Source organism: Prunus mume, linkage group LG4 (genome assembly GCF_029339155.1).
Source record: "Prunus mume cultivar Tortuosa linkage group LG4, ASM2933915v1, whole genome shotgun sequence".
NCBI lineage: Eukaryota > Viridiplantae > Streptophyta > Magnoliopsida > Rosales > Rosaceae > Prunus > Prunus mume.
Genome location: NC_142701.1, coordinates 24,646,206 through 24,659,753, shown reverse-complemented (window position 1 = coordinate 24,659,753; position 13,548 = coordinate 24,646,206). Strand labels below are relative to the sequence as shown.

Sequence of the window (13,548 nt, the reverse complement as noted above, 5' to 3'; positions counted from 1 at the left end):
AGCATCACATGAGTTCGCATTGTTGGGCTATAAATTATGGAAGTTTCCAAGAATAAATTTAGAGTGGTGATTTCCCCACTCAAATTTTATCCACTTACACTCCATTTTATAACTAAAGAATGAGTGTAATTGGATAAAATTGGAGTGGAGAAATCATTATCCTAAATTTAGGTAGAATTAGGTATGAATTTAGGAGACGTCGCTACAAAATCCCACCCTTTGATGCCAGCAAAGGCATGACGTCACCACTTGCATCCCTGGCCCAGAGCATTAATTCCAACATTCATCGTCGAAATGAACTATTTCCATCAAAAGATCTAAAACCTACCTCTCTTATTCCATTCTGACAAACAAAAAAAAAAATCCTCTCTTATTCCATATGGAGAAAGCTTCACAGCTAGTCGTCATCCCATCCGGCCGCATCGGCCATCTCGTCTCTGCCGTCGAGATATCGAAGCTCCTTGTTTCCCGCCACGACCAACTTTACATCACCGTCCTCATCATGAAGCTACCCTTCGACTCCAAGGGCACAGAGGCCTACAGAGCCTCCCTCGAAGCCTCTCCCGTATTGCCACGTGTCAACTTCATCACCCTCCCAAAAGTCCCAGACCTAGACAAGCACCTCAGCTCCCATTCCTTCCGCAACCAGTTCATCGAAAGCCACAAAACCAACGTCAAAAATGCGGTCGCCGAACTCACCGAGTCACAGTCCGATTCAAGGCCTCGGCTTGCTGGCTTCGTCATCGACATGTTTTGCACAACAATGATCGATGTGGCGGATGATTTTGGGGTTCCTACGTACATGTTCTTCACTTCACCTGCTGGGTTTCTCGGGCTGCTGTTTAACCTGCAAAGAATTCGCGATGTGTATGGCAAGGACGTCAGTGAGTTCAAAGACTCGGACACTGAGTTGTCCTTGCCCACTTTTGTCAACTCGGTTCCCGACAGAGTCTTGCCCAGTGTGGTTCTGGACAAAGAGGGCGCGGAGACGTTTCTAAGCTATGCCAAACGGTATACAGAAACCAAGGGCATTTTGGTAAATACATTCAAGGAGCTAGAATCACATGCTCTTGATTCTCTTTCTGATGGTGAAACCCCGCCTTTGTATCCTGTGGGTCCCATGTTGAATCTGATGAGTGATGAGACCCAATCGGGTTCGGAACAGGCCCAACAGAAGTCTGATATATTGGAGTGGCTAGATGAGCAGCCTCCTTCGTCAGTGGTGTTCCTGTGCTTTGGGAGCATGGGAAGCTTTGACGAGGACCAGGTGAGGGAGATAGCGTTGGGGCTGGAGCGGAGTGGGCTCCGGTTCTTGTGGTCTCTACGCCAGCCCCCACCAAAGGGGACCGTTGTGTCCCCCGGTGACTACTCGAATCTCTCAGGGGTCTTGCCCGATGGGTTCCTCGATCGGACGGCTGCGATGGGAAAGGTCATAGGGTGGGCTCCGCAGGTGGCGATCTTGGCCCACCCGGCAGTAGGAGGGTTCGTATCCCACTGCGGGTGGAATTCCACACTTGAGAGCCTATGGTTCGGAGTGCCGATGGCCGCGTGGCCGGTGTACGCGGAGCAACAATTAAATGCCTTTGAATTGGTTAGGGAGTTGGGATTGGCAGTGGCAATTAAGATGGATTATAGGAGGGACACCCAAGTGGTTGTGAGTGCGGAGGAGATAGAGAGAGGGATAAGGGAGGTGATGGAGCATGATAGTGATGTAAGGAAGAGGGTGAAAGAGATGAGTGAGAAGAGCAAAAAAGCCTTGATGGAAGGTGGCTCCTCACACTCTTCATTGGGACATTTTCTTGATCAGATTTTCCTTTGATATATTACGAAAGTCCTAGAAAAATAAGAAATTCCTACTGTGTTTGTTTCTATCATGAGTGTATATATGCTCCTTCACCACATGAACTGAGGTTGATATATTTATTTCGGTGCACATTCAAGATCTTCAATATCTTAATCAATTATATAATAGAATCAGGGGCAGAGCCGAAACCAGGCTTGAAGCGATCTTGGATGAGGAAAGGAAACCATGATCTGTACGCCTTTTAAATTAACAATGAAAGTGATTTGCCGATCGGTTCATTATAATTGTCTTCTATTCATCAACTTTCTACTTCAATTTTGTGGTGCGTACCCAAAAAAGAAAAATGTTGTTAAATGAATAGGACATAGAATACTGTTTTGAATTTGAAAAAGAAAAACTCCAAGTGGTTATCCATAGAATCAACATCCTGAAAATACTGTTCTGTTAAATTCTGACCTCATCCTTGTTGATAAGTCTTGTGAAGTCGTGTATTTAAAGTTGCCAACTCTCTACTGCCAAGTCCACGACGACTTGTCGGACCAAAGCCAGTTACGATAACTTTTGTTCTGGCTTGGTTTCCAAGTAAATAAGTTTATCCAATTTTCAAAGTCACAAGATTAATATAAAAGACAATCTTGACTAAACAAATGCCAGCAAAGGCATGACGTCACCTAGCAAAAATTGAAAACAAGTAATCAAAACAACGTTCAAAACACCACCGTGAACATGCACATGAACATGATGTATATAAAGATGTTTCATGAGCTGAGTTTTTCATCAAATAGTTATTATTTCTTCATCTCCCAAAATTAATCAAATAATGAAGAGATCAGCACAACTTGTGTTCATCCCAGCCCCAGGCGCTGGCCACATCGTGTCAACGGTCGAGATCGCAAAGCAACTCGTTGCTCAAGATGACCAGCTCTTCATCACCATCCTCATCATGAAGCTCCCCTTCGACAAGCTCTTCACCAATACAGACCCTTCAATCTCACACCGCATCAGCTTCGTCAACCTCCCGGAGTTCCACATCGACACACAGGGCCTTGCCTTCACCTCCTTCATCAAAACATTCGTCCAAGGCCACAAAACCCACGTCAAAGACGCTGTCACAAAGTTACTCGCTGAGTCAGCTCAGGTCGAGCTTGCCGGGTTTGTCATCGACATGTTCTGCACCCCCATGATCAACGTGGCGGACGAATTCCAGATTCCTTCCTACCTCTTCTTCACCTCCGGCGCAGCGACTCTAGGGTTCTGGTTCCAACTCCAGTCACTTCATGATGAGCAGAGGAAGGACGTTGCTGAGATAACTGGGTGGGATTCTGAGTTGATCGTCCCGAGTTTCATCAACCCCGTGCCTGCTGGAGTCTGGCCGGAAGTGACGCGAACGAAGGAAGGCGCCACAGACTTCATCGATTTTGCAGCGGGGTTTAGACAAACCAAGGGTATTTTGATAAACACTTTCAGGGAGCTGGAACCACATGCTCTTCGTTCTCTTTCTGATGGTAAATTCCCACCGGTGTACTCTGTGGGGCCCCTGTTGAATATGAAGAGCGATGATGGCCACGTTGGCTCGGACCAGTCCATACAGAAGTCTGATATCTTGGAGTGGCTTGATGATCAGCCTCCTTCCTCGGTGGTGTTCCTGTGCTTTGGGAGCATGGGAAGCTTTGATGAGGCGCAGGTGAAGGAGATAGCGTGTGCGCTGGAGCAAAGTGGGCAGCGGTTCTTGTGGTCCCTACGGCAGCCTGGGCCAAAGGGCAAGATGGGGATGCCGAGCGATTATGCGGATGTCAAGTTAGTCTTGCCTGAAGGGTTTCTTGATCGGACGGCTGGGATAGGGAAGGTCATAGGGTGGGCTCCACAGGTGGCCATTTTGGCCCATCTGGCGGTGGGAGGGTTTGTGTCCCATTGTGGGTGGAATTCTACGTTGGAGAGCCTATGGTGTGGTGTGCCAATTGCCACATGGCCGTTGTACGCAGAGCAACAACTAAATGCGTTTGGGCTGGTGAAGGAGTTGGGATTGGGTGTGGAAATTAAGATAGATTATAAGAAGGGCAGTGAAGTGGTGAGTTCAGAGGAGATAGAGAGAGGGATAAGGCGAGTGATGGAGAAGGACAGTGATATAAGAGCGAGGGTGAAGGAAATTAGTGAAAAGAGCAAGAAGGCTTTGACGGATGGTGGTTCTTCATATTCTTCCTTGGGACGTTTTCTTGACCAGATTTAAGTTTTGATTCGTTAAAGCTCAAGATGATGCATTGAAACCACAGTTGTTAATTTTCAATGCGTATTCAACTTTCCACTATAAAACAAAATATAAAAGTTTGACCAAGATTCCAAAGAATGCACAGGATAATCAATCGTAAAATGTGGTAAACGGTTATGAAAAGTGTTGTGAAGTTGTGTGTTTGGTCCACAATTCCTAACATGTTTTTAAGTCTTGTGAAGTTGTGTGGTCAATTATTTGAGGGCATGCCCACTCTTTGGCTCCAAGTCCACGACGATTTGTCAGACCAAAACCAATTATGATAACTTTTGTTTTGGCTTGGTTTCCAAGTTATTAAGTTTATCAAATTTTCAAAGTCACAAGATTAATGTAAAAGACAATCTTAACTAAACAAATGCCAGCAAAGGCATGACGTCACCTAGCAAAAATGAAAAAGGTAGTAGTCAAAGCAATGTTAGAAACCCCACCGTGAACATGCACACGACATGCTATATATAAAGATGTTTCATGAACTGAGTTTTTCATCAACTATTTATTATTTCTTCATCTCCCAAACTTAGTCAAATAATGAAGAGACCAGCACAACTTGTGTTCATCCCAGCCCCAGGCGCTGGCCACATCGTGTCAACGGTCGAGATCGCAAAGCAACTCGTTGCTCGAGATGACCAGCTCTTCATCACCATCCTCATCATGAAGCTCCCCTTCGACAAGCTCTTCATCAATACAGACCCTTCAATCTCACACCGCATCAGCTTCATCAACCTCCCGGAGTCCCACATCGACACACAGGGCCTTGCCTTCCCTTCCTTCATCAAAACATTTGTCCAAGGCCACAAAACCCACGTCAAAGACGCCGTCACAAAGTTACTCGCTGAGTCCGCTCAGGTCGAGCTTGCCGGGTTTGTCATCGACATGTTCTGCACCCCCATGATCAACGTGGCGGACGAATTCCAAATTCCTTCCTACCTCTTCTTCACCTCCAGTGCAGCGAGTCTAGGGTTCTCGTTCCACCTCCAGTCACTTCATGATGAGCAGGGGAAGGACGTTGCTGAGATAACTGGGTGGGATTCTGAGTTGGTCGTCCCGAGTTTCATCAACCCCGTGCCTGCTGGAGTCTGGCCGGGAGTGACAAGAACGAAGGAAGGCGCCATAGCCTCCATAGATTTTGCAGCGAGGTTTAGACAAACCAAGGGTATTTTGATAAACACTTTCAGGGAGCTGGAACCACATGCTCTTCGTTCTCTTTCTGATGGTAAAATCCCACCGGTGTACCCTGTGGGGCCCCTGTTGAATCTGAAGAGTGATGATGGCCACGTTGGTACGGACCAGTCCATACAGAAGTCTGATATCTTGGAGTGGCTTGATGATCAGCCTCCTTCCTCGGTGGTGTTCCTGTGCTTTGGGAGCATGGGAAGCTTTGATGAGGCGCAGGTGAAGGAGATAGCGTGTGCGCTGGAGCAAAGCGGGCAGCGGTTCTTGTGGTCCCTACGGCAGCCCAAGCCAAAGGGCAAGATGGGGATGCCGAGCGATTATGTGGATGTCAAGTTAGTCTTGCCTGAAGGGTTTCTTGATCGGACGGCTAGGATAGGGAAGGTCATAGGATGGGCTCCACAAGTGGCCATTTTGGCCCACCCGGCGGTGGGAGGGTTTGTGTCCCATTGTGGGTGGAATTCTACGTTGGAGAGCCTATGGTGTGGTGTGCCGATTGCCACGTGGCCAATGTACGCAGAACAACAACTAAATGCGTTTGGGCTGGTGAAGGAGTTGGGATTGGGTGTGGAAATTAAGATGGATTATAAGCAGGACAGTGAAGTGGTGGTGAGTGCAGAGGATATAGAGAGAGGGATAAGGCAAGTGATGGAGAAGGACAGTGATATAAGAGCGAGGGTGAAGGAAATTAGTGAAAAGAGCAAGAAAGCTTTGACGGATGGTGGTTCTTCATATTCTTCCTTGGGACGTTTTCTTGACCAGATTTAAGTTTAGATTCGTTAAAGCTCTAAACCACAGTTGTTAATTTTCAGAGGAGATTTGATGAGCATATATTTTTTCTCCATTTGTTTTACAAATAAGGATTGGTCCCATTTACGTATTCAATGCTTATTCAACTTTCCACTATAAAACAAAATATAAATGTTTGACCCATCTTGCTTTTTGACAAGTATAAATTCCGAAATTCATCGCATATTTTCCAGAAGTAAATAATTATATAATACCAATTTTTTCAACTCACAAGATTTGTATAAAATAAAATGTTAGACTTTATACAATTCGTCACAAAAATGCCAGCAAAGGCATGACATCAAATAAATTGATTAACCAGATATATATATATATATATATATATATATATATAAGCAAGTTTATCAGCTGAGCTTTTCATTGCCATCATCTTTCTTTATCTCCACAAATGAAGAGACCTGCAGAACTTGTGTTCATCCCAGCCGCAGGCATTGGCCATGTTGTGTCCACAATTGAGATAGCAAAGCTCTTAGTTTCTCGTGATGACCGTCTCTTCATCACACCTTGTTGATGCTCTTTTTGGGAGGTCAACTTAGATAGATGTAGAATGGTGGATGATGGGTGAAGGTGAAGACCTTCAGCGTGTGTGTGAGGGTTTGGGCAAGCGATGAATGTAAAGAAGACAAGATATACGTGGTTCACCCTTAATGAATGGGCTACGCCCACGGAGAAGGATGTTCTCATTATGATAATGTATGATTACATTTGTACATGGGGTTGAACCCAAATATAAAGATGACAAGTGAGATGCCCAGGCTAGGGATCTAGAAGAGAGAGAGAGAGTCCAAGGCCCAAGGGTCTAGCTTTAAGACCCGGATCCTCTTCTAAGTGGAGAGAAGTCCCCTTTTCACATGGATACTATTCCCTATTTATAGGGAGGTTTGCATAGAATTTCATGTGGGACTTTGTGCAAGTTGCTGTGGTGGTGATACGTGTCATGGAGATTAGGTTTGGCGGTTTGAGGCGTGCATCGGGAGCTTCAAGTGTCCGGCACCTTGGAAGAGTGTCTTCCTTCGGCGGGGGAGAAGACGTGGCCGCCTTGGTGCTAATTGTTTTGAGGCTGGATATGCTTGGTTGATTATGGTGTAAACACTTCTCATCATGAAACGACCCTTTGACAAACTCTTCTCAAACACGGACTCTTCAATCTCACCACACATCAACTTCATCAACCTCCCTGAAACAACAAATCTTTCTTGCTTCAAAATCTTCTTCGAAAATCAGAAAACCCAAGTCAGAGATGCCATCACTAAACTAGTTGAGTCAAATTAGTCAAGCTCCTCAAAGCCCCGGCTAGCCAGGTTCGTGGTTGACATGTTATGCACCACCATGATTGACGTGGCCAATTGTTAAACGTAATGCATTTGTATCAGTTGTTAAAGTAGAGAGTTGTGTCTCTTGATGAACAGTTTTGTTTAGGAAGAGTTGTATCTCTTTAGAAGTCAAGAGTTGTGTCTGCAACTCTTGGAACTAATCCAAGAGTTATGTTTGTTTATCAAAAGGTCTTACTGTTATTATAAATAGCCATGTTATAGGCTGCTGTAGCACATATCAAAGAAGTTAACAAAAATCAGTTCGAATAATTTTCTGTTTTACAAACACTCTCTGCCTCACTTTATATTTCCATCTTATACTTTAGTTTTGTGATCATTCCCCCAAAAAATTTGGTACCAGAGCAGTATTTGATCTTATCGCTACCGTTGTGATTAGCAAAGGCATCAAGTTTAAATTCCTCTACCATTGGGAATATCCAGAATCTAATGCCTATTTTTTATGGTGAGAATTATGAGTATTAGAGTGTTCAAATGAAGACTCTGTTTATCTCCCAGGATCTTTGGGATATTGTAGAAAATGGGTATGAGGAACAAGAAACTTCAAAAGCAGGAAAGGAAACACAAGAAAAGCAGCAGACTTACAAGGAAAATAAGAAAAAAGATGCCAAGGCGTTGTTTCTAATTCAATAAGGAGTAAGCAAAAATATTTTTCCAAGATTACTTCCAGCAACAACATCAAAGCAGGCTTGGGAAATTCTCAAAATTGAGTTCAAAGGTTCAGAAAAAGTGATCTCCATCAAACTGCAATCCTTATGGCGGGAATTTGATAACTTACTTATGAAAGACAGTGAATCCATTCGAGTATTCTTCACAAAGGTTTCTAGGATTGTGAACCAAATCAGATGTTATGGGGACACTATTCTAGACAAGATAATCATAGAGAAAACTTTACGAAGTCTACCGCCAAAATATGATCATGTCGCTGCTGCAATAGAAGAATCAAAAGATTTATCTACACTTTCTTTACATGAATTAATTGGTTCATTGGAAGCACATGAAAAAAGAATCAACAGATCCACAGAACAATGTGTGGAGTAAGCTTTCTAGTCCAAGGTGAATTCGAAGGAGAAAGAAGACGAACGAAAAGGAGGACAATTCCAGAAATCTCAAAATGGGAGAAACAAAAATTTTGGGCGTATAAACTCCAACAAAGGAGGCAACAATTTCAATAATCAACAACAAAGCAACAGTCCCAATCATCAACAAGGAAGCAACAGTTCCAATAATTAACAAGGAAGCAGCAATTCAAATAATCAAAATGGAAGATCATCCCTTCAATGCTATGTTTGCAACAAATATGGGCATAAAAGTGCAGATTGCCGATACAAATGTATCCGGTGCAGGATACCCAACCATTCACAAAGAGACTGCAGATACCAGAAAAACAATGAAGCAACTTTTACGGAGAACAATGACTCTCAAGAGAAATTATTTTATACATGTTTCAGTTCTCATCAAGATTCACAAGATGTTTGGTATGTGGATAGCAGATGCAGTAATCATATGACAGGAAATAAGCATTGCTTTGTCAAGTTAGAAGAAAAAGTGAACTCACAAGTCAAGCTTGGTGATGGAAAACTACACAACGTGGAAGGTAAGGGTATCATTTCTGTGCAAACAAAAGGAGGTACTCCAAAACTTACCTATGATGTGTTGTATGTTCTTAATTTGGCTCAAAATTTACTAAGTGTGGGATAACTTTTGCAAATAGGATTCTTGGTGAAATTTGAAGATGACTGTTGTGAGATTTCTGATAAAAAGAATAATACTCTGGTGGCAAAGATAAAAATGACAACAAACCAAGTTTTTCCCATGTTGATGACATCAAAGGAAAACTTTGCTTTGGAAGTAGAGAAAATTGATGGATCATTGTTATGGCATCTAAGATATGGGCATTTGAATCAAAGAAGCCAGCAGCTGTTGCACCAGAAAAATATGGTGGTTGGACTTCCGTCTATTCACTCTGAAAAGGAAATATGTGAAGGTTGTATTTTTGGAAAATTCCATCGGTTACCATTCTCACAATCATCTTGGAGAGCAAAAGCCCCTCTTGAATTGGTACATGCAGATATTTGCGGACCAACTCGTACACCATCCTTCAATAACAAAAGGTACTTCATTCTATTCGTAGATGATTTCTCCAGCATGATGTGGGTATATTTCTTAGAACAAAAGTCAGAAGCATTTTCTGTTTTCAAGCAATTCAAAGCTTTTGGAGAAAATCAGAGTGGTCACAATTTGAAGGTGTTAAGAACATATTGTGGTGGAAAGTTTACATCAAATGAATTTTCTAAATATTGCAAAAGCAATGGTATTAAAAGATAGTTGACAGCAAGGTACACCCCACAGCAAAACGGAGTTTCCGAACAAAGAAATCGAACCATTGTCGAGATGGCAAGAAGCATGTTAAAGGCAAAGAGTCTGCCAAATACATTTTGGGTTGAAGCAATTCGTACAACAGTATTTATTCTTAATCGATCTCCAACCAAGGCAGTCAAAGATAAGACTCCTTTTGAAGCATGGCATCGTTTTAAACCAAAGGTGGATTTCTTCAAAAATTTTGGGTGCATTGCATATGCACATATTCCTTCTCAAAAGAGAGAAAAATTTGATGAGAAAGGTGAGAAATATATTTTTGTGGGATATAGTGATCAGTCCAAAGCATACAGATTAATTGATCCAAGAACCAATAGTTTGGTAATTTCTAGAGATGTTATTTTTGATGAACTCAAAGCTTGGAAATGGGAGAATTATGATATTGAAGTGCCAAGATTTTTTGAGGAACCAGATTCATCACATTCAGAAGAAACTCAGTTCCTTCAAAGTCCAATTCCAAGTGCAAGAACATCTGATCCTTGTTCACCATATTCAACTCCTAGACTAAACGCAAGAACATGTTCATTGGCAGACATATATGAGTCATGTGATCTTGCTTTGAGTGCTTTGGAGCCTCAAAAATCCGAGGAAGCGTAAAAGAAAATATTTGGCAAGATGCAATGGATGAGGAAATAAGAGTTATCAACAAAAATAGAACATGGGAACTTGTTGATCGACCCAAATCAAAAGATATCATTGGACTTAAATGGGTCTACAAGACAAAGTTTAATGAAGATGGCTCAATCCAAAAGCATAAGGCTCGATTGGTTGCAAAATGATATTCTCAACAATCAGGAATTGATTTTAATGAGACATTTGCTCCGGTAGTTCGAATGGAAACTATAAGAACTGTTTTGGCTTTAGCTGCACAACTGAAGACAAAAGTTTATCAATTGGATGTCAAATCTGCATTTTTAAATGGAGAACTTGAAGAAGAGGTTTATGTGGAGCAACCTCAAGGTTATGTTGAGAAAGGGAGGGAAGATAAAGTTTATCGCCGCCGTAAAGCCTTATATGGCTTAAAGCAAGCGCCAAGAGCCTGGAACAACAAAATAGATCACTATTTTCAGCAAAATGGATTTACAAGAAGCTTAAGTGAGCCATCACTTTATCTCAAGAAAGAAAGTACACTTGATTTTCTGATTTTGTGCCTCTATGTTGATGATTTGATTTATACAAGCACAAATTCAAGGATGGGAGAAGTTTTCAAGAAGAACATGACGAAGGAATATGAGATGACAAATTTAGGCACTATGAGATATTTTCTTGGTATACAGGTTCAACAATCAGATGAGGGAATATTTATTTCTCAAGAGAAGTATGCTGAAAATCTATTGAAAAAATTCAATATGTTGAAGAGCAAACCAATGGATACTCCAATGGCAATTAATTTGAAGCTTACAAGTAACAATGGAGCACCTAAGTTTGATACATCCATATATAGAAGTGTGGTTGGTTCATTAATTTATCTTACAAATACAAGGCCAGATATTGTTCATGCTGTAAGTGTGATATCTAGATTCATGAGTGATCCAAGTAATCACCATTTTGCTGCAGTAAAAAGAATACTCAGATACATACAAGGAACCAAGGGATATGGTATTAGATATACATAAAAGAAGGAAGCGCAATTAGTTGGCTACACAAACTGACTGGGTAGGTGCAATTGATGATAGAAAGAGCACCTCTGGACATGTGTTTTTCTTGGGAAGTAAAGTTATATCATGGTCGTTGAAGAAGCAAAGTACAATGGCATTATCAACAGCCGAAGCAAAGTATATTTCAACAACAAGTGTAGCATGTGAAGCAGTTTGGATTAGAAGAATATTAGCAGATCTTCGTCAAGAACAAAACACTCCAACAAAATTGTACTGTGATAACATGTCCACAATTGCCATGACAAAGAACCCAGTCTTTCATAGTAGGTCAAAGCACATAGAACTTCGTCATCATTTTATCATAAAATTGGTTGAAGACGGAGAGATTGAATTGAAATTCTATGGTACTGATAAGTAGATTGCAGATATTTTTACAAAAGCACTTCCAAGAGAGAAGTTCTACTATTTTAAAGAAAAGCTAAATGTCGCAGGACAAATGCATTAAGAGGGAGTGTTAAACGTAATGCATTTGTATCAGTTGTTAAAGTAGAGAGTTGTGTCTCTTGATGAAAAGTTATATTTAGGAAGAGTTGTATCTCTTTAGAAGTCAAGAGTTGTGTCTGCAACTCTTGGAACTAATCCAAGAGTTATGTCTGTTTATCAAAAGGTCTGACTGTTATTATAAATAGCCATGTTACAAGCTGCTGTAGCACATATCAAAGAAGTTAACAAAAATCAGTTTGAATAATTTTCTATTTTACAAACACTCTATGCCTCACTTTATATTTCCATCATATACTTCAGTTTTGTGATCATTCCCCTAACAAATTTGGTACCAGAGCAGTATTTGATCTTATCGCTACCGTTGTAATTAGCAATGGCATCAAGTTCAAATTCCTCTACCATTGGGAATATCCAGAATCTAATGCCTATTTTTTATGGTGAGAATTATGAGGTCCTTATTATAGGTAAGTTCGGACCATGAGAAACTAAATTAGGGTCCTTATTATAGTAAAATGAGGGTTTGCAAGATTAAAGACCGATTTTACAATTTTAGGATACTAGGGTACTAAAAAGTTGTAAAATGGATCCATAAACATGTATGTTACACTATTTAGGTAGTGATTTACAAGTTTTTGCACTACAATTACAACGTTAGGGTTCTCATAATCCTTAATGTTGTAAATCCTTATTTTACAAGGATATGAATCCACATTACAAGGAATTGGTAAGTGCATAACATGAGGATGTAAATTAGGTCCTTATTCTAGTAAAATGAGGGTTTACAAGATTAAGGGCCGATTTTACAATTTTGGGATACAAGGGTACCATAACGTTGTAAAGAGGATCCATAAACATGTAGGTTACACGATTTAGGTAATGATTGACAAGTTTTTGCACCATGATTATAACATTAGGGTTATAATAATCCTTAACGTTATAAAACCTTATTTTACAAGGATATGGATCCAAATTACAAAGAATAGGTAAGTCCGGACCATGAGGATGTAAATTGGGGTCCTTATTCTAGTAAAATGAGGGTTTACAAGATTAAGGGCCAATTTTATAATTTTGGGATACGAGGGTACCAAAACGTTGTAAAAAGAATCCCAAAACTCGTAACTTACAAGTTTTTGGCAACAATTTACAAAGTTTTGCTCATGGATTACAACGTTAGGGTTCACCAAATCCATAATGTTGTAAATCAACCTTTTACAAGGATATGAATCCACATTACAAGGAATTGGTAATGGTGGACCTTTGGGATGTAAAATGGGTCCTTATTTTAGTAAAAAATTAAATTGCATATTGCTATGCAATGGGATGCTCCTTGGTTGTCAATTACGCACTCCCTATTTGGCAATTACCAAATGACCTCTGCCATTTGCACAGTCCCTGTTTGTCAATTACTCAAATCGTCATAAATATTGATAATACTAACTCAATTTCATAATGAGTTGTTAGTTTTATTTTATGAATTATGATGGCTAGTTGTGGTTAAATCCTCCATATCTTATGCTTAGTTTTTAAAAATCAATTGAGGTTGGTAGTTTTAATTTTTGTTTCTTTTGTTTCATAGAATTGGTGAATGCACATCAACATTTATTTGAGAGCTTCAAAGTCTTTATCCATCAAATTTTTTCACTTCGAGTTTTGTTTATGTAAATGGTTGAAAAGAACAATTCAATT

At 40.8% G+C, this 13,548-nt stretch overlaps 3 pseudogenes across 3 annotated transcripts; all 3 read left to right on the top strand.

The window, feature by feature from the left end:
• Positions 1-174: 174 nt before the first annotated feature.
• LOC103328989 (putative UDP-glucose flavonoid 3-O-glucosyltransferase 3 pseudogene) lies at positions 175-1,933 on the top strand (annotated as a pseudogene). Its single transcript, XR_016126003.1, has one exon. The product of XR_016126003.1 is annotated as a putative UDP-glucose flavonoid 3-O-glucosyltransferase 3 pseudogene (transcript).
• A 561-nt stretch (positions 1,934-2,494) lies between these two features.
• LOC103328990 (UDP-glycosyltransferase 71A16 pseudogene) lies at positions 2,495-4,136 on the top strand (annotated as a pseudogene). Its single transcript, XR_016126005.1, has one exon. The product of XR_016126005.1 is annotated as a UDP-glycosyltransferase 71A16 pseudogene (transcript).
• Positions 4,137-4,513: 377 nt separating this feature from the next.
• Positions 4,514-6,171, top strand: LOC103328991 (UDP-glycosyltransferase 71A16 pseudogene; annotated as a pseudogene). The gene has a single exon (XR_016126004.1). The product of XR_016126004.1 is annotated as a UDP-glycosyltransferase 71A16 pseudogene (transcript).
• The last annotated feature ends 7,377 nt before the right edge of the window (positions 6,172-13,548 follow it).